General features: G+C 45.5%; 1 long non-coding RNA gene across 2 annotated transcripts in view; it reads left to right on the top strand.

Moving 5' to 3' along the window:
* Positions 1-20388, top strand: part of LOC146799214 (uncharacterized) — a 282894-nt gene that overhangs the window by 157538 nt on the left and 104968 nt on the right. Inside the window, exon 3 of one of the 2 annotated variants that reach the window (XR_014968869.1) lies at positions 8385-8487. This is a non-coding gene — a long non-coding RNA (uncharacterized LOC146799214). Of the gene's footprint in view, positions 1-8381; positions 8488-20388 lie in introns of both variants that reach the window. The other variant, XR_014968868.1, reaches the window with a different exon arrangement.

Below are 20388 nucleotides of genomic sequence, written 5' to 3'. Positions count from 1 at the left end.
ATTCCTAATATTCAAGAAAGGGGAGATAATTGTACATATTGTTCTCCTCCTGTTCCCACCCACTTGTCTGCTCTCTGGTATACACTAGCAGAAGTTTGGACTTACACTAGGGTGTGGACATCAACATGGTGACGCAGCACCTACATATCGCAGGCAGACAGTGAGGGGCTTGCATGCAATATGGACATGGAATGAAGCAGAATATGGGGCTGCAGGGCTTGTCCCCTTCCCCCCCTCCTTTTCGCATTAGATGGTAGGGCGGTGGGACCCGCAATGCTATAGGTGTTACATTTGCCCGTAAATGGGCAAAGGGGTACATTGGCAGGAACCTGTAAATAGTGGGTTTTAAATAGGTTTTCCTTTGGGCCATATAAGATGTGCACTCTGTAAACAGGAGAGTATGGGTAACGGGATCCTGCATTTAAGCAAGCCTGGTGGGCTGCGTAAGTTTGTCACTCCAAAAAGTGTGCTGTGACTTCAATAGTGTGGAGAAATATGGGTTCAGAGCACAAATGCTGACAATTCACAGAGCACACCTTGCATTCATATTTATGAAGGTGCAGATACATTTTCTAATATGTTACTCCATGTCCTTGCAAATTCAAAATCATTGGCAGTGGCACCTGTTTCAGCACTCTGTTATACCTTTAGCAAAATCGGGCTAGGGGCTACATACACTAGGGTGGGGACACCAGCATGGCGACACAGCATCTGTAGATCACAGTCAGACTGATGGGTTTTGCAAGCATCAATGACTGGAAATGTAGTAGAATAATAGGAGTACCCTCCGGGGACCTCTGCCCCTCTCCCCCCGGTGGTTAGATCTACCTTTGTCTGGGATTAGGTGAGGATGCTCACCTGGCACCCCGAAGGGACATGAAACAACTTAAATGTGATACATGTCGTATCATTCCTATTGGGAGAGGGCCATGCCTAAGGTGCTAGCTCAGGCAGGGGGGCGCCATTCATCAGAAAGCTTCACCCTTCCCCGCCCAATGATCCTCTCCAGGAGAGTCCATATTTTACTTGCGGGTGCGGCACCCGGTTATCAGTTTGACCTCCTAATTGGGGACTAGACAAGTAGGGGGTAAACAAAGGCCTAGTCAACCTCAAATGCACATATTTGCACGCAGTGCACAATAGATCTGACAGAACTGTGGTTACAAAGAGAGCAGTCATTTTAAATTCTCTACCTGGTAATATTTCTTGCCAGTGCTGTACTCCCATACAAGCGGAGATCAGTGGGTAGAGATAAGGGTATGGTGTTGGCCACAACCAATAACTCATTAACAAATATACTGATGACCTTGGAGGCGAACTCCACTATGCTTACCAGCGAATCCTGAAACCAGGGACTGGGCGGTGAGGGGTAAACAAACGTTTCGGCATTCCTAACCAGAAGGCCCATATTGGCACGGAGGGCACCATAGGGACATCACCCGGAACTGTGGTTAAAGAAGAGAACAGCAGTTCTCAACTTCCGGGGAGGCTATTGAACATTCCTACTGATGGTTAAATAGAGCTGTGGTAAGAACAGAGGACAGTAGTTCACAACTTCGGTAGATGCCATCGAGCTTTCCTACGGTAAGGTAAATAAGCCTTGCAAAAGCCCACCAAGCAGGAGGGCTTGGTTCAACTCTCATCAAAATCAAATAGAATAAGTAGGGCCTGGAAAATTAGGCATCGTCTCTATAGTGCAAACATCCCATGATACCTGATAGAAACTGGGCACACACATTTCAGCGGTAGTTAGGAGTTGTCCAACGAGAAGGACTGGTAACCGCAGGTTGCAGGAGGTTATGGGGCCTACCTTGGTGGGAGGGGCCTGCATATGACAGCAGCCACATGCGGGACATTGGCGGAGTTACAGGGCGATCCAGAGGCTGATTGGTACATAGGGGCACCCTTACAGGTGCACAGTAGGGGTGCCTTATGTCAAAATCCCAGGAGTCTTTACGGCAGGACCCTGGTTGAAAAACGTCGGTGACCTGCTAGTCCTTCTGGCAGCTGTAAGCCTGAGCAACCGGGGGCTTGCCATGCCATGTTCCGCTCCTAAAAAGGCACGAGTAAAGTTATGGAATGGTGGTCCATGGAATTTAAGGGGGATAATTCCCTCATAAATGGAAGCACCGATTGGGTTGGCCACAGTGCAGTTTGGCTCATCGGGGGAGCAGGGCAGCTTAGGTTAGTCACCTCTGCCCGCTCTTGGATTGCCTGTAAGTTAACCCACCACGCTGGCATACTCCTTCTATTGTGCGACCACATATCGGCACTATGACAGGGTCACCTGACTTGTGAAACCTGTAATGGATGGGTGTGGGGTGAATGTTAAGGCAGCCTCCAGGGAGGGCCTGCATCACTACATGTCCAGCTGGAAACCTCACTGGGTAACCAGATTGTTTTGGTGAGCTTGTTTGTTTTAGAGGAGTGTTAATGTCTGTCATTAGCATTAGGATGCTGCCATCTGCACTGAAAGTCCTGCTTTGGCTTCACCCCCCAATGACTAACTCTTGCGTGCCTTTAGAGAAAACAAGCATTGGCAAAACCAATAGGTCTGGCCTTGGCTGTCATCCTTTTTACTTTGTCAATGGATTTTTTGTTCTGCCATGTTTTTGTAAAACTTTAGTGTTGGGGAAACTGCTGGGCCCTTGCTAATATACAACCAAAAACATTGGTTTAGGTAAATGGTGTTTTGGTCTCAAAGAGCATACATTGCCATAGTAGTCCCTGGCACTACAGGAAACTACTTTGTTAGGATGGGCTCTTGTAAAAGAGCAGAGTGCTGTCACTCACAGTGAAGTTAGTGAATGACTGCAATGGGCTGACTCACAGCTCCTTGCTGAATGCTGTTGTGGGTGAAGAAAAATAGGAATGACATGACAATAGACCAATGGATGAAGAGGGCTGGCAGAAACCCCTTAAGTATATACTATATATAATTTTAGTGAAATAGCTTACACCAATCTAAACTACATTTTATTTTGCTTTTAACAAGGCGGTCATGTGGTTCAATAACGTGATCCGTCATCGAATCTTTGCTTTGTAGGTTTAGCATGTTTCTTTCTGGGGCTTGTAGTGCTGATTTAAACATTGTCATTATAAGCTTCGTAAGCCAAAATGTGCTAAAGGTCACACATCATGTTGTCACTTGGCAGCTCCGTTTTAAAATTTTACAATGGCCTATTCAATTTTGAAAACTCACTTTGACTGATAGCCTAATCCAAAAATAAACACTGTTCACATATTTTGCAGAAGTTCATTCTTTCGAGTGCATCAGCTTAAATCGAGCATGGACTCTGCCAATCCTTTTGACTTTGGATGGTGAAAAGGTTTATAGCAAGCTTTATGAATACACAATACAGGTCCAGCATTAGCAGTAGCCCAGCCTTCATTGCCCCAAAGAATCTCTCTATCCTTTCTCTGCCTTCTTCCCTTATTTTGTTTTATCGCCATCCCTCTCTTCTGTTTACCTTTCATTTCTCTGTTCTCTCTTTTCAGTCCAAGCTCGTCTTCCTCTTGATTCATGTTCATTTTTATATTCACCCTCTTCAGTTACCCTATAATCTGCACATTTTATTCACTATCTGTCTCTCTTTACATTTTTCTCTTCCACCTCACTCTGTCACTCTTATAATTTCCGCCATTTTCCCTCCCCTCTGTCAATTGCCTCCTACCTCCTATTCACATCTTCCTTTCCATCTAAGGTCAGTGCAAAGATATGTGTTACCCTTGGTGAAGGCACATTTTCTGTACCTGCAAAGGTGCTACATTTACTACTTGTAATGTTAATATGTCATCCACAGCTCGTGGGAGTCTAGGCAACCACTGAGTTTTGCGTTCCTCGAAATCACACCTGCCCACTCCTGTGTCTCGCATCCCATTCTTATTTTCTCGCACTCCTTCTCATGAGCTTTCTATATTGAATTCTCCTTCCTTGTCTGCATGCTCCCTTCCCTTCTTTTTTCCACCACCCTCAGGTCTTTTCTCTTACATACACTTCTCACTTTATTCCATATTTTTGATTTATGCACCTTACTTCTCTCACCCAGCGACATCGAGCTCTCTCTCTCTCTCTTCCTACTTTCGCTCGCTTACTTCATAAACACAGATCCTCACTCACATACACAAACACAGACTTCTCTCCCTGGGATCTCACCATCCTCTTTCACAACTTCCTTTTGTGTATCCTATAGTAGTATCTTCATCTCACATCCTTCTCTCTAAGATCCCCCTCTATGCCCATCGATGTTCTGCTCTTTTTTACCAATCCACTCTCCCTCACACCCACTCTTATAAGTCCTCATGCCCTCCTCTTCCAGGAAAATGGTTCCATCACACACATACAAAGACCTCACTCTCATTCTCCTTTTTGTCTGAAACACCTCGTTACTGGCCCGCTCACGCACTCTCTTGCTCCCTTTCCTTTCACAAACATAACCCACCTTAGATTATGCCTTCTCTTTCACGCCACTTTTTCCTCTCACACTTTGAAATTTAGATTCTCAGCCCACTGAAAGAGACGGACACAAATCAAATATGGCTCTTTTTTTTTTTTACTCTTGCTGCCACTAATGCAAATGTTCAATGTTCATTTTTCAAACTTACACTTAATGTCTCCCAAAATTTAGCAATATTGAGTTTAGGGCCCTAGGGATGACGTCTGAAGAGAAAATCCCTTGAAAGATTGTGGACTTAAATCAATTTGTGATGATTTCAACATGAACCATTGATATTCATCATTGAAAAGACACAAAATAAGGGTTTGGGACGATTTATAAACTGCTTGACGAACATGTTACTTACCTTTGGTAAAACCTATTCTTGTAGAGACTCTTTCTAACCACAGATTTCTCAGCTTACAATATTCACCAGGCATCAGACTGGTTCTGGAAAACTTTGAAGCAGTACCCCTGTGTGCCAGGTGGCGGCATATGTTGTCCCACATTACCGTCGCCTGTGCCAAATGGGACCTTGAATGGACCTGTATAGGTGCCAAAGATGCACACTGACATTAGTTGCTTTCATGGTTCTTCCACGCCGGCAGTGGCGGAGCCAAAATTACATTCAGTTTGAAAATGCAGGTACCTAAAGTTCGATAGGCATTACCGAAGGTAAGTAACTTGTTCTTCTGATAGAGACATCTAACCACAGATTCCTAACCTTAGACTAGAGTCCAGAGCAATACCTCTTATAAGGTGAGTGTGACCTTGCTCAAACTTGAAAGTCCTGCTGGACCGAATAGGCAAAACACCCATCACGCCGGTTTTGGGTGTCCAGACAATAGTGCTTCGCGAATGTATGGAGAGATGTCAAATGTCCAGAACAGGCACTCTACACGCCAACACAGTAGTAGCATCTTTGGCTATGTCAAATGAGCTTGCATGCCCTCAGGAGGCTGCTTCTTAGCTAAAGCGTAGCAGATCTTTTTCCAGAACATGATCCAGTGGGAGTTGGTCCATTTCTGCATCGCTCTGCCCTTCTTCACTCCTACGAACCTGATAAAGAGCTGCTAGTCTACTCAGACGTGTCTAGTCCCATCAATATACAAACTCAGAGCACTCTTTATGTGCCGGCGATAAAGACATTGCTCTTTCTAAGAGGGGTGAAGTGGGGCTAAGGACATCAGACGTGTGATAGTTTGGCCAACATAAAAAGGCATCACCACCTTCGGTAAGAAGCATGCAAGTGTCCGGAGAACCAACTTGTTTGAGTAGAAGATAGTATAAGGAGGGTTAAAAGAGAGGGCCTAAAGCTCACTCACCTGCCCGGCTGATGTTATAGCCACTAAGAAGTTGATCTTAAGAGTAAGCAATCAGAGGGATCAGCTATACATGGGTTCAAATTGGGGAAGACATGAGGAACTAGAGGGGAAGGCCAAATCCAAATTAAGGACCCAGTGAGGTATGACAAAAGGTGAGGGGGAAACAAATGTTGAAGCCCTGCAAGGAAGCCTATAACCAATGGGGATTTAAAGAAAGAAGACTGGTCCAGCAATCACAAAAGGACTGAAATAACCAACAGATAATCCTTAAGAGTGCCATATACAATTCCTTGCTGGGCCAAAGACAACACAAACAAGAAAACCTCAGACAATTTAGCATGAAGTTTGGTTTCACATCAGGCCACAAATTTGTCCCAACGGCAGCCATACACTGATTTGGTGGAGGGATGCCTGGATGTCAAAATAACAGCCACCACTTTGAGAGGGAGGTCAAAAGCAATCAACTGCTACTGTTCAACCTCCAAACATGGAGATGGGTACAGAAGCCTGTCCTGCTGTTGCAACACAGGAGGATCTCCTAAAAGGCCAGCCTGATCGGAGGACAGATGCTCATGCTCAGGAGTTCAGGATACCAAACTGTCCTTGCCCAATCCAGAGCCATCAGGATGACTTGGGCCCGGTCTTTCTCGATCTTCTTACGAGTTTGTGGCAGGAGTGGTATGGACGGAAAAGCATACAGGCATCCCAGGTTCCACTCTACGCAGAATGCATCTCTAAGCAAGAGCCACTGTGGAAACTTCAACATGCAGGTGTGCTGACACTGCACATTCTCAGCAGTGGCAAACAGATTGAACCAACTCCCCATTTGCTGAAGAGACCTTGCACCCCCTACAGATGTAACCGCCATTTGTGATCCACTAGGTGTTGACTGCAGAGTTTGTCCGCCCTGGTGTCCAAAAATCCCGCCAGTAGCTGTACCACCAGGAAAATCTCCTGGCACATCTGCCACATCCAGAGGTTCAGGGCCTCATGGCACAGGGTTCACCACCCCAACACACCCAGTTTGTTACAGTGCCACATGGCGGTAGTGTTGTCCATGAGTACCTGAACTAGCCTTTCCCGATTGGAGGGGAGGAAGACTTTCAAAGCCAAGTGAATAGCCCACAACTCCAACAGATTGATGTGGTGGTGGGCCTCCGTCGGAGACCAGAGGCCTCTGATCTCCACCACTCCCAGATGGCAGCTCTACCTCGAAACGATGCTTAGTTAACACCGGTCTGCTCTGGGTGGGGTAGGAAGAATATTCTGGCTCTGACCAAATCGCGGTCCTGTAGCCACCACTGCAAGCCCTGCACAGTCAAAAATTCTGACACATGCAGAGAAATCCTCTTGATGTTGCTCCCACTGAGAGTTCAGATCCCACTGCAGAGCCTGCATATGCCATCTAGCATGCTTGACTAGCAGGATGCAGGAGGCCATCAGCCGCAGAAGCCTCAGAGTCAACCTCACTGAGATCCAGGACCAAGACTGAAATATATAGAATATAGCCTAAATGTCTTGGACTCTCCACTCTGGGGGATAGGTGCAAACCTGCACAGTGTCCAGAAGGCCTCAGAGGAAACCGAGCATCTGTAAAGAAGTCAGGTGTGACTTCAGCATGTTGATTGTGAACCCCAACGATTTGAGGAGGTCTGCCGAAGCCTGAGATGGGTTTTGAAAACCTTGGACAAGTTCTCCTCCAGCAGCTAGTTGTTGAGGTAGTGGATGACTGGGACCCCTAACCTCTGCAGATGAGCTGCGACCACCGCCATCACTTTCATAAACACCTGAGGGGCACTGGTGAGGCTAAACGTGAGCACAGAGAACTGGAAATGTTCCTGGCCCACCATGAACCGCAGGTAACCGTCAAAGGCTAGTTAAGCTGTAAACTCAATTGACTGACTAACCTGAGATCCAGGGTCCAGCAGGAGCCTTGAATGATGCTGGATCTCCGATACCCAGTTTCACTCTCCAGATCAAGTGTTAGATATGCTTAATCTGAGACAATGCTGAGGAGAAGTAGGGGAAATGAGATGAAAGAGAAGATGTGACAACTGAGTCTGCAAGTGGCTATGCTACTGTATTCCTTCACACTGATCTGCTTGGTGATGTCACTCATTGCTTTTAATTTGCTACCTCTCTTTTTTTCGATTAAAATCTCCTGATGTATCACTGCAAGGATAAAAGATGACTTTACTACACCTCCCCATCACTGGATGCTCAATCCTCTTTGTAGCCTCCCTTGTGTGCAAAACTACCCCGTACCTTGTTTTTTCCATCGATTCTATCAAAGTATGATTGTCCAACGTTGACGGTTTTCAACTGTAGATTCAAACTCTGGACTTTGTGTTTAAGCGTTTGCCCAAATGTGCCTTAATCTCTGAGTGCCTAGAACCTTGCACTCTCAAATGTGCTAACAAGTTGTCAGCTTTATCTGGTTAAGTCATGTTCCTGTCACAGTGGCCTTCTCAATTATTCATACTTGGTCTCACACAATGTCTCACAAATGTTCTCTTGAATCGAAAATTAATCTCCCCTATTTCTAGTTGAAAAAGCAAGATGTTAATCGCACATATTGTATCTTTCAGACGAATTGTACTCATATGAGTCTTTTCTTTAGCAGGTTTCGTCATGCTGGAATCAGTGAAGACTGGGGATGCTGTCTGCTGGGTTGACTGGACAATAAAGGCTGAAGTTATTCCAGGAAGCTGGACAGGAGTGTGCAGGTACTTCTGACAACAGAACATGAGCTTGCTTCTGCTGTTGCTCACTTCCCCTTAGCTAAGCAGGACGTGGCAGATAGACGTGCCTTCTACAGGCTCTGAATTCAAAATGCCCTCCGGGTAGATTCCAGAAGGTTCTGGATTCAAAATGGCTGCCGAGAAGGTTCCGGATTCAAAATGGCCACATAGAAAGTTCCAGGGGGTTCTAAAGGTAGGTAACCTAGTGCAAATGGGCCCAATCGTACTGGAGATGAATTCTGCGGACAGATGGCCCTTTAAACACTTAAATGCTATGACCTGACCACTGTGTGTGCCTCAAGCTACACATGTAACTACTGTGTTTGTGATGGCTCTTAATGGCAGTGACACCATCCCCTTGTCATGTGTACGACTAGAATGTTTGAGGGGACCCCAGGTAATCTTGCGGGGAAAGCATCAACTCCGGGCAGAGCTCATTAGGGGGCTTTGGGTGGTCATGACCAGTGGTACTGGAACCATTGTCAAAGTGGGGTTGCTGCCATTAATGATAGAACACTGAAGTCATAGTAATTGTGAAAAATCTAAGCGTCACACAAAAATAAACAAGTAGCAAATGTGCCATACTCATTCAGCAGGAGAGTAGTAAGGGTGTGGTATGTAGCTGGTAGTACATTTTGAGCCACTGGTTTGGTAGGACACTGTCATTTAAAGAAAGCTCCTTTCCCATTGACTGACATGCTGTTTTACTGGTAAAATGATATAGCACGAAAACAATAATGTTTGGAAATTGTGTTTCAGTGAATATTTATCATTTGCATATCACCAAATAAATTGCCTTGGTTTAGTTTTAATCCTGTTAAAATGCTCATTTCCATCACACTTTTTGGATTACAGAAAGTGGTCTTGATTTGTCTTTTCATAATTGCTGAAACAATTTGAAGTATGCGTATAGTTCATTTACCTGTATTTAAATGTTCATGTATATTGGAATAAAACTGACATCCTACAGCCTTTCCTATCCCCTCCTGTACCCCAGCAGAATTGTCACCTAGGTCACTTTACAATTCTTTCCCTTTGCAGTCAGAGAAATAAATATTCACAGCAGTTTCAAAATAAGCAGGAATATTTCAGACAAGATAGCCTTACATTTGTCTTTTGTCTTTGAACGGGCAGCAAATGCAACAAGATAAACACAAAATTTAAACGCATCTTTATTGCTTACTTGCCTTGTTAACTCCAGCATGATTATTTCTGAGGGTGCTGCAGCACCCCCTGCACCCGAACTTCCAGCACCTATGGTCATGCTAGTTAGTTCTGTGGGCATGCAGAATGGGAATATGAAAATAAGCGTCCTGCAGGTCCAACTCTACCCCTATAGTCTCCGGCTTCAAGGGCAGACCAGATCTGAGCCAAGGTGAACATCTTGAATTTGTCCTTCCTCAGGAAGGCAATGAGAAGGCAAAGATCTAGAATAGGACGTAGCCCTTTGTCCTTTTTCTGCACTAGGAAGCAGCGGAAATTGCAACCTCAACATACGTCAGGCGTTGGCTTCCTCGCTATGGCTTCTTTGGCCAAAAGAGCCTGCACTTCCTGTAGTAAAATAAACAGGCGGTCCTCCATCTATCATACTGAGGATGATTACAAGGGCGGTGACATTTTCAAGAATGCGAGGGCATAGCCCCGCCAAACAATCTGCAACACCCACCCATCCGAGGTGATGGCCTGCCACCCAGGCAAGAAGTTAGGATAATGATTAGATAAATATAGTTCAGAATCGATACTATATTCTGGAAGTCCAGCCGGACAACCGATTTAATTTTGCAATAAAAAAATATATGCACACATATAGGAACAAAGTACTTGTGGGACAAAGTCCTGTATCCGATTAGAATAATAACATTACAAAACAAACAAAGGCATTTCAGGCAAGACAAAAGGAGCTTTTTACATTATCCAATGTTGTAAGCTTTTTCAAAACAGCTAATGCACTTTTTTAACACAATGGATTAACGTGCATGCTATTTTAGAAGGGGTCGACGACGTTTCGATCCTGTCAGAGGAGTACCAGGATCATCATCAGGACATTAATGTGTACATGCCTGATTGTAAACGAAATTGCCTGGAGTCGAGAGAAGACTCGAGCCGTCCAGTGACGAGGGCAACAACGGTAATCAGGTGCAGTGAAGGTTCACTAGTGTGAGCTAGAAGGCGAATGCACGATCCGGCCGGAGCCAAGGGCAACAATGTTCGCCAGGTAAAGTCAAGGTACACTAGATAGAAGGATGGGTAATCCAAAAGTTAATGGTCCAAACCGGCCGGAACGTGCATTCGCCTTCTAGCTCACACTAGTGAACCTTCACTGCACCTGATTACCGTTGTTGCCCTCGTCACTTGACGGCTCGAGTCTTCTCTCGACTCCAGGCAATTTCGTTTACAATCCGGCATGTACACATTAATGTCCTGATGATGATCCTGGTACTCCTCTGACAGGATCAAAACGTCGTCAACCCCTTCTAAAATAGCATGCACGTTAATCCATTGTGTTAAAAAAGTGCATTAGCTGTTTTGAAAAAGCTTACAACATTGGATAATGTAAAAAGCTCCTTTTGTCTTGCCTGAAATGCCTTTGTTTGTTTTGTAATGTTATTGTTCTAATCGGATACAGGACTTTGTCCCACAAGTACTTTGTTCCTATGTGTGTGCATATATATATTTTTTTTGTATTGCAAAATTAAATCGGTTGTCCGGCTGGACTTCCAGAATATAGTATTGATTCTGAACTACATTTATCTAATCATTATCCCAACTATTTGAGGATCATTGTTGTTTGTACTGAACTATCACCCAAGGTCCTCAACTACCTCTTTGGGTTCCCTTGTCCCTTATAAATATACCCAGGCAAGAAGTGTCAGACTCTGTCACCAACAAGATGGCTATGTGTTGTGAAGGGCACATTAAAGAGGCTTGGGAGTGCAGGAGCAGGTGAAGTGGGCAGCGCGCTGCCCCTGCTAACCACATGACCTATGGACTCCTCTACCATGAAAAGAGTGGGAAGACTGCTGGACTGGGGAGTCTGCTGATGAAATTAGGACCCCTTCCCAAAGCAAAACTGCACAGGCGACAGGTGAGGAGCAGTGAACAATCCGCAGGAGTGAGCTGTAGCTTTGCAGTCTTGGAAGCACTCCAGCACTGAATCCGCTTTGTCGTGCAAGAAGTGCGACTGGTCGAAGGGCATGTCCATAATTGCGAATTGTACATCCCCCGAAAAGCCAGTGAAGCACATTCAAGCATGTTGTCAGATGCCAACACTCATTGAAATGTCCATATGTCCATAGCATCAAGGCCACAGTGGATAGAAAACTTTAAAACATCATGGCCATCCTGCATGGCCTGGAAAAGGATAGAACAAGCTTCTTCTGACACCAGAATCTGCGCAACAGACCAGCAGAATTCACGGCCGGCAGATCAAGACTGGTGGATGAGAATACCCTATGCCCAAAAGTGTCAAGGCATTTGGATTCCCTATCCAATGGGGCAGAAGGGAATGCCCTGGGATAGCTTTGCTTGCTGAAGTCTCCACCACCTGATTCTGTGCGGAAGGATGTTGGCTATGAAAGTCCAGATCCCCCAGGGCAATGACGGCAGGCAATTTGGCGGTTGACTAGGGCTTATATGTAAGGTTTAGCCCGGGTAACCAGAAGGGTATCGACCAAAGCCTTATTAAAAGTAGAAGCGGTTCCACTGAGGTTTGCCCTAGTTACAAGTTTTCAGTCAACAAATACATTTTGACCTCTTGTGTGGGCCAATTTCTCCTTCCTCCAGGAGTGGGTGGGTGGTTGGTTGCTGCGGCATGTTGGCAAAGTGTGTGGTGGAGAGAAAAGGCCGATCCTTAGTCTTGCGATGCCTTATATGGTGCAGCACTGAGGCGCCCCCAGATGACATCACCAGCGCCGAACCTCTTCAAGGTGAAAAAGTTGAAGGACTCCCCACCTTGGCTCTTGCCCGTGGAGCGACTTAGGGCGCCCCACTTCTATTTGCAGGGAGCGCCTGGTCAGTCAGGCTCCTTCCATGACAGGCAGCACCCTAATACTGGGCTTGCTCGAATAGGCGCACCTTACACATACAAGTGCCTTTCTTTGTGAAGATGTTTTTGAATCCACAAGTGCTTTGTGAGCCCAGCCTCGGTGCTGCACCTGTGTAAATCGTCGAATGACGCTCAGACGTGCACTGAGCAGCCAGGCACCTGCTCGCCCGCTGGGACGCTCTCCTCAAAGGAGAGGAATCCTTATGAGGAGGAATGATGCAGAGGAAGGCGGGGGCGCATAACGCATCCGGTGAAGGGAGACTGGAGGTTGGAGCAACAGTAAAGGGCCCGTCCATACCCAGAAAGGCAGGCTGTGAGGAAAGGTTGGGAAGAGCTGCATCGCAGGATGTCCGGGTGCTGGCGATGCTAATCCATGGAGCTTTGTCAAGGCAGAGGTAAAAAATAAAAGATTTTAAAAATGGTGCCTCCAGCACAACACGTACACAAAACGAGTCATTGCATTTACTGTTTCCCATGCTGTTCTTGTCGCTGACCGACTGATGCGAGTAACTGAAAAATGACGGTGCCTTTCATCTACAGGGCCACCAGTGTGGCGTGCTTGATTGAGTTTGTCACTTGCAAGTTGTAGTGTAGGTTCTGAATAATTGACTTTCGCACAGGTTTAGAAACCGCCTCAGAAGGGAGGGTGGACAATAGGACCGTGAATGACTTCAAAGTTCCCCAGAGCACAGTTTACTAGACGACGACAGTGAATATAAACAAAGGTCACACTCTTTGTGGGGCTCGGCTCTGGCACTGCTAAATGTATGCCCAGATCTCCAAAGTCCTCTTTTGTGGTGTATCCATGAGGAGGCAACAGAATCCCCTTGATGGTGCCCTCTGCTGGACCTGCCTCGAATTGTCTCACCAGAAGTTTTGAAAGGAAACCCTATGAATACAATTAAATACTTAAGACTCAGACAGTACCTCGGGGCTGTATTTCTCCGCATTGGCTAATATGCATGTTAATGGGAGATATTTAGGGGCAACTCGTTCAGTGCATGGATGGGGCGAGCCCCACTGTCCTCCAAGCCCATAAGCAGCCTCCGGGCGCTGTATGGCCATCTTCGCAGTGCCTGGGTGTTCGCTTAAATCTTTCACTCCAACAGAAAGGTTACATAGATGTCCGGTTTAAAAGCTAGGCCAGGCTGAAAGTGCCACGGGTGACAAGGGACCACTTAGTAGCACTTCTTGATTTTCCTGTGGGTGGCACTGAGGACAAGGTGCGTGTTGGGAGTGGGGGCGGAGGGGTCGACTCTAAGCCTTCGTCCCTCACCTTCTCTGGCAATAACTTTTTTTATTTTTATAGTATCAGTGATATAGTGTAGATTATCGTTCATTTACATAATATGCAAGACAAACTAAATTATGCAGTTCATGAATAATACGTGTTTTCTAACTAAACTCGATAGTACTCATTTTATCAACCCCTGAAGTGGGAAAGGCTGTGACTTGATTTAGAGATCTGAAACAAGCAACAGATGATCCATCTACTAAGATATTTTTTTTTTTACCAGCTGTAATGTCAGCTGTGCTACCTTTCCTGCTGTAATGCCAACTCTATCTCTTATGCTCCAAATTGTTACTTGTCCAGCCCACCCCGCCTTGTGCCCTTTCTGTGGCCCACTAAAAATCCCAGCAGTAACTCTGTTCCCTGCCAGGCCAGGCACTTTTCCGACTCCTCTTCCACACTAATGAAGCGATTCAAAGGTCCAATAGTTAATTAAAAATCTACATCCCACCACTAATGCAATTTCCCTTCCTTTGTCAGCATGAAGGCAACAGAGCCCGTCTTCAGCATCTTCTTCCTTCCTGCAGACACCATGCTGCCCTCCTGACAGGCCACCATCTATCGCCATGGCAACGGGTTCTCATTTTACAATTGAATTTCCCCCATCTCTGGGCAAACGAGGGACGCCTGCCCTTATACTCTAGAGTTGGCAAAATTGAGAAAATGCACGGGCTTTTTTTGCTTCAAAATAAGAGTGCTGTCTTTCGACTCTTGGCCAAAAATAATTATATTCTTGAAATAGGCAGTGAATTTGTCAAAATCTGTTAGGCAAGTCATTCAAGGCCACAAAAGGCCAGCTTGGACCCACCGGTGTGCCCGCTACCAGCCTCCTTGGACCGCACAGATCCATCCTAGCTTCAAGCTTCACCTATGCTTTGCAGTTCTGTTGTCTCATGTTTCTATCTTCTATACTAGTGGTAGGCGAGCCATTAATGCCTCAAGTCAACTTGTTTAGTGGGTGAATTGCATAACGTGAAACACGAAAACCTGAGACCAGTCCTGGCTTCCCAGTTGACCAAATGTTGTGATCCTAGGCACATTTGAGAGTACTTTACAATATGTGAGTTGAGTGTGTGCTGTACAAAAATAATCTGATGTAATAAGATGAAATGCTTTTGCAAGTAAAAAAAAAAGAATTGTTATTATTTTAATGAGACCATTATATTTTCACATGATGCGTGTTGCATGATTTAGATGCCAACTATTTTCTGGGCTCAGAAATGAGCTCAGCAAACCCTTGGGTCGGCGCTCCCCGTTAATTTTGTTACCTTGCTCACCTCTATTCTAAACCCTGGTTCTCAACTGCTTGCCCTCCCACCCTCGGATTAGAGGTACGGTTCTCGGTTGTATGACTTTACAACGCATTCCGTGGTAACGCATGCCTTTATCACGCACGCGTTACAACGCGAATGCCATCACCACGCATATCCTTTACCACGAAAATGCCTTTTACACGCATACTTTTACTATGATTTTCGTTGTTAAATTATGCATGTTAATGGCATTTTCATGTTAAAGGATATCACACTAAAAATGTACCCTTAAATTTACCCCTGTGCAACACCACCCCCTCATTCCCCCGTACCTCTCCTCTCCTCGATCTTCCTTGGTGACATTGCACGTCGTTAAGAGGAAGCGGAAGTGTCCTTCCGTTTCCCCTAACGACGCCGATTGCCTCCACATCTCTTTCTTTAAATGACGGAAACAGGTGCGTTTTTTAAAATATTTTTTAATCCCACGCTTTTTTGGGGGGGGGGGGAGACCCCCCAAACCGGCCTTTTTTTTTTCTTTTAACTTTAGGACACAAGCCTTTACTACGAATCTCGTAGTAAAGGTATGCGTGGTAAAGGCTTTTCGTTGTAACCACGCATGCATTGTAATGCATGCGTGGTTATGGTCATGCGTGGAAACGGCCGCGTTGTAGAGGCAGTTTCCCACGGTTCTCGAGTGGTACATTCCCTTCCTGGAAAACTGTACACACCAAATCAAGCTTTGATCTTTTCTATTCAAAACCCCTACATCACCTGCAGGGTGCACCAATGACCGGCTCTGTGATCCAGAATATGCATCGTCTACAGCGGTTACCCTAGCCAAATAATCCAAACTTATAACATTGTTTGTCTGAGCCTACACTATGGTTCCAGTGCCCAACAGGTCGAACCTTTCCTGAGCAAGATCCAAGCCTGATGCACCAAAGGAAGCATTTTCAGCACCTCTAGATGAGAGGGCCTCCTTCTAGCATCCTTTATAGGTAGCCAGCCTATTGGCATCACCACCTCAGTTTTCGGATAAAGTGAAAAACCTCTGGATTGCATTAGATTCCAGTTTTTCCTTCTTCCATCAAGTTATCGATGGCAATTGTTTTTCATTACTTGCACATGCTTAGGGGACTCTTACCTTTTTGAGCCTCCAGCATCAGATTTCTGAAGTACTTGCTTTGTCAGTAGCTAGGCATGTTTATTGCAATTCTATTTACATAAGCCCACCAACAAAACCATTTTCATCCTGCAAAAAACTCACAATAATGCAGTTCATCTCATTCTGAGTGAACACTTTTCAAAAATACATTTATATTGTTCATATGGCCCTGCATGGGTGGGCTCCTAGGCACTTCTCCAAGATCTTGCAGAGTACCAACCAAGTAGATGCCTAAGGATGTCATCCTTCAACCTGCTCACTGTCCAACCTTCCAAATACAAGAAGTTCCAAGGAAGATCTCACTACCATCAAGTTTCATATTGTGGGGATCCTCACACCAGCTTTAACTTGCCCAGACTTGAACAAGGTTCTCTGAAATTCTGTAAAAGAATGAAATGTATACCTTAAGGCATTCTGCAAAAGCTCATCTCAGCAGGTTGTGATTAGCATCATTCTTCACCATCCTCATCAAGTTGCTGGTAACTAGGACATATCATGACTCCCTGTTCAACACAATGTTGCTCCTTTCCCTGTCCCACCTGTTAAGACGTAGAAGGACCTGCAACATGGAAGCCTCAAACTTCACCGCCACATTATCAGAGTTATTGGTTCCATGGGCCCTTCTCTTCTCTTGAAAACATCTGTTAGGTTGACATGCAGATTTGTAGAGCGCATTATCGCCCGGGAGCGTATACTGGCACTGAGCAGGTGTGAGCCAAGCCAAACTTAGAGCCTACAGGAACTATTCGAAAAATCAGGTCTTCAACTTTTTGCAGAATTCAAGAAGTGAGGAGGCGGCTCTTATGTGTAGTTGCAGGTCATTCAACACTTTAGGAGCGATGTCGGAGCAGGTCTGACCATTGGAACCGGTTTTCTGTATGGGTTGTTTGTGTGCAAGTAGGAGTCTGGACGAGCAGAGGTGTCTGGAGGGTTTGTGAAAGCAGATGCAATTGTTGAGGTTTGCCAGGCCAGTGCTATGTAGCGCCTTGAAAGTGTGGGCGAAGAGTTTGAGTTGTGCTTGTTTGTTTATGGGGAGCCACTGGAGCTCCTTCAGGTGTGCTGTGATGATAGTGCGGCATAGGAGGTTGAGAGTGTTTCTAGCTGCCGGGTTCTGAATGTTCTGTAGCCCTCTGGTGAGTTTTGTCTTGATCCTGACATAGAGGGAGGTCTCATAGTTCAGCTTGCTTGTGACCATCTATGCATTGAAGAGGGTCGGGGAGAATCCCAGGGGAACATGTCTCCTCTTTCCAGAGTCATGCGGATGACATCCATGGCAGGGATGAAGCCTGTCTCCATGCTGTTGTTGGGTCTGAAACCAGAGTCTGTGGTGTCAGGCGTTTACCTTGTTCCTCAGAATGGACCCAGTTCATCAAAGAAAAGAAAGTCTGGCCCTTGGCATATGTTTTTTCCAAGGTTCCTACTGTCCTGGAATTTACAGAGCAGCCCAGGAATACACCTTGGAATCTGCAACCAGGAGTACTGAATCATGTAACAATTTATGTCATGGAAATGAACACGTGTTAAATTCCCCATGCTGAGATTTCGTTTTCAAGTGCATTTGCATGGTGTAACTCCTAGTTTGCCAACATCAGGTGGACCTACCCAATTCCATCCATTAAAAAAGATTATATTTTGCCCTTGACAGATGTAAAAATTTCACCTTTTCAGTGTGGGACTCTACCTGCAAATATTTCATAAACTCATACAAACTTGCCATTTTGTGAGTGCCCACCAAAATGTACATGTGGACCAGCCATGTTTGCCATTATCAATGTCTTCTTCATTCAGGGCATCTTCTCCGAAGCCCTCCAGACATGCCAAATCCTCACACTACTGAAGAAACCAATGGTGAAGACTGATGAACTCACCAATTATTGATCATCACTCATTTAGCCTTCCCCTGCAAGAACATCAGAAAAAGTAGTTACAGAAACTTCAACATCTGTTTAATGCCAAACATCTCATTCATGATTACCAATGTGTCTTCAGATCATGCTGCTGTATTGAAATAGGCATGTTACAAATAGTAGATGATGCCAGCTTAACCACACACAAAAATAGTCCCTGACTCCTGATACTTCTGGGCATAAGTCGCTTTAGACACAGTCAACCATTCCACTTTCATGCATAGCCTTAAGTCTCAAAGGGAATTCATGGACAATATCCTTCTCCTCCTACCAATACAATTGGCAAACGTTTCTCTTGACAGGCTCCTCCAAATGCCAAAACCTGCTCATCTCCCCTGGAGTCTGTCTGGTTCCAAACTGTCCCCCATAATTTTCAATCCTTACTGGAGCTACTGGGAAACCAGCTGCCAGGTAACTGCATCACAATCAATCAATATGGCGACAACACAGAACTTTACTTTCCATTTCAACATTCAGCACCTCAAACAAAAGCGTGCATACCTCAGCTCCAAACTGAAATTCAACACCACCATGACCCAACTCCTCCTATGCACTGAAAACAACAAATAAATAATTAGACCTAAGCTTGATCAACAAAATGAACATGGACAGACAGATACAACCCCAACAATCAGTCAAGGCCATGTCACTCTGCCCTCAACACTCTGTACTCGGATGCCCGCCTCCCCACATCCTCCCTGGAATCAATCAATGATTGTATTCTTTGCCTCTAGCCTTGTACATGTCTCTGTGCCCCCCCTGGCTAGGTTGCAGTATAGAAATATCTACATGCGCACATACCTACATCAAGATCCACAATGAAAAAAGTACTGACCATAACTAAAAAGGCTTTTTTTTAATGTCCTTCCACCCTGCCTCAAGCTACTCTATCACTTCCCCCACACACTCTCTGTTGCTCCTTCCACACGCACTATCCTCTTATCCAACCTTCCTGAAGTTCTCCCGGGAAAAAAAAACTACTATTGTTGTGGAGGGTTCAGCAGCTACCATTTGTTGCTGGACTGTTTACTGTCAAAGTGTTTTATACACAATTTTTTTTATTTTTTTTAACCGCTCCAAGTGGTGTCCGCCATCTCAAGAATGGTAAATAAAAAAAATAAAATGGCACGCATGATCACTTCACTCCTATAGACACGGTCTATAGTCTTGCATTTTTTACCTGCAAATCATGGACTTCAGCATGCTCGTATAATTAGTTCAATGTAGGCTAAATAAGACTGCAACACCCCGAGTGCATAATGCTATCACACTGTCCGTAATGACCTTGAGGGTGATGGTCCCTTTGGACATAGCATCATGCTGTTGACATGCATACATGTTATTGCCCCTTTTTAGGTCTCACCTACCCAGCGCGCATGCGCTGCATAGGAAAAGACCTATAGAAATCGCTTCGGCTTTTCAGCTAAAAACGTGCACGCATTGCATTGCTTTGAATGCAACGCGTGCACATGTGGCGATTCCCTTGCGGGAGCGAGCTTTGGCAACACATGTTTGCTCGCTCCCGCAAGGGAATCGCTGTGTGTTCCCTCCCACTCCCCTCCCTCCCACTCCCCCCCCCCCCCCTCCCACTTGTTAGCCTGTTTCACTTTCGCGGCCACGGGGCAGCGTTTGTGTTTCAGCGCTTGTTGTTCTTAGACATTGGGGAGGAGAAAGTTCATTTGAAGGGCTGCACTTCTTCCGAGAATGCTGAATGTTTGAGGTAGAGAGATTTCCTTTGGACCATCACTGTATTACATTAAAGAGACTCTCTTCGATTACCGCGGAATGCCGCGATACGGAGGATCAATACACAAACTTGTTTTTCTTCGCTGAATTCCCAGCTGGGAGATGGATGCGCATAGTAAACAGTGCTGCCGGGGGCCTGCAGAGGACTCTCTATCGACAGGTTACATGCGGTTAGTTAGTCAATGAGAAGGGGATGTCTTGTCGCATCATGTGCCGAGCCACAAACCAGGGTGCCAGCAGTACACTCATCCCCTACAGGTCCCGCTGTGCAAGCATGCCTACTGTACTATTACCCGATAGTTGCCTTATCACTACACATATCCAGCCATTAGAAGAGGTTATGTGGCGTAACGGCTAGACCGACTTTGGAACTGGGGAACCAGGTTCGGGTCCCAGCATCAGCTCAGCATCCTGTGATCCTGAGCAAATGCCTTAATCTCTCAATGCTTCACAACACTGCATGTGTGATGTAACTGGTG

The sequence above is a fragment of the Triturus cristatus genome, chromosome 9, assembly GCF_964204655.1.
Source record: "Triturus cristatus chromosome 9, aTriCri1.1, whole genome shotgun sequence".
Taxonomy (NCBI): Eukaryota; Metazoa; Chordata; class Amphibia; order Caudata; family Salamandridae; genus Triturus; species Triturus cristatus.
Note: the sequence above shows the minus strand (reverse complement) of the source record. Positions and strands in the feature narration are given on the sequence as shown.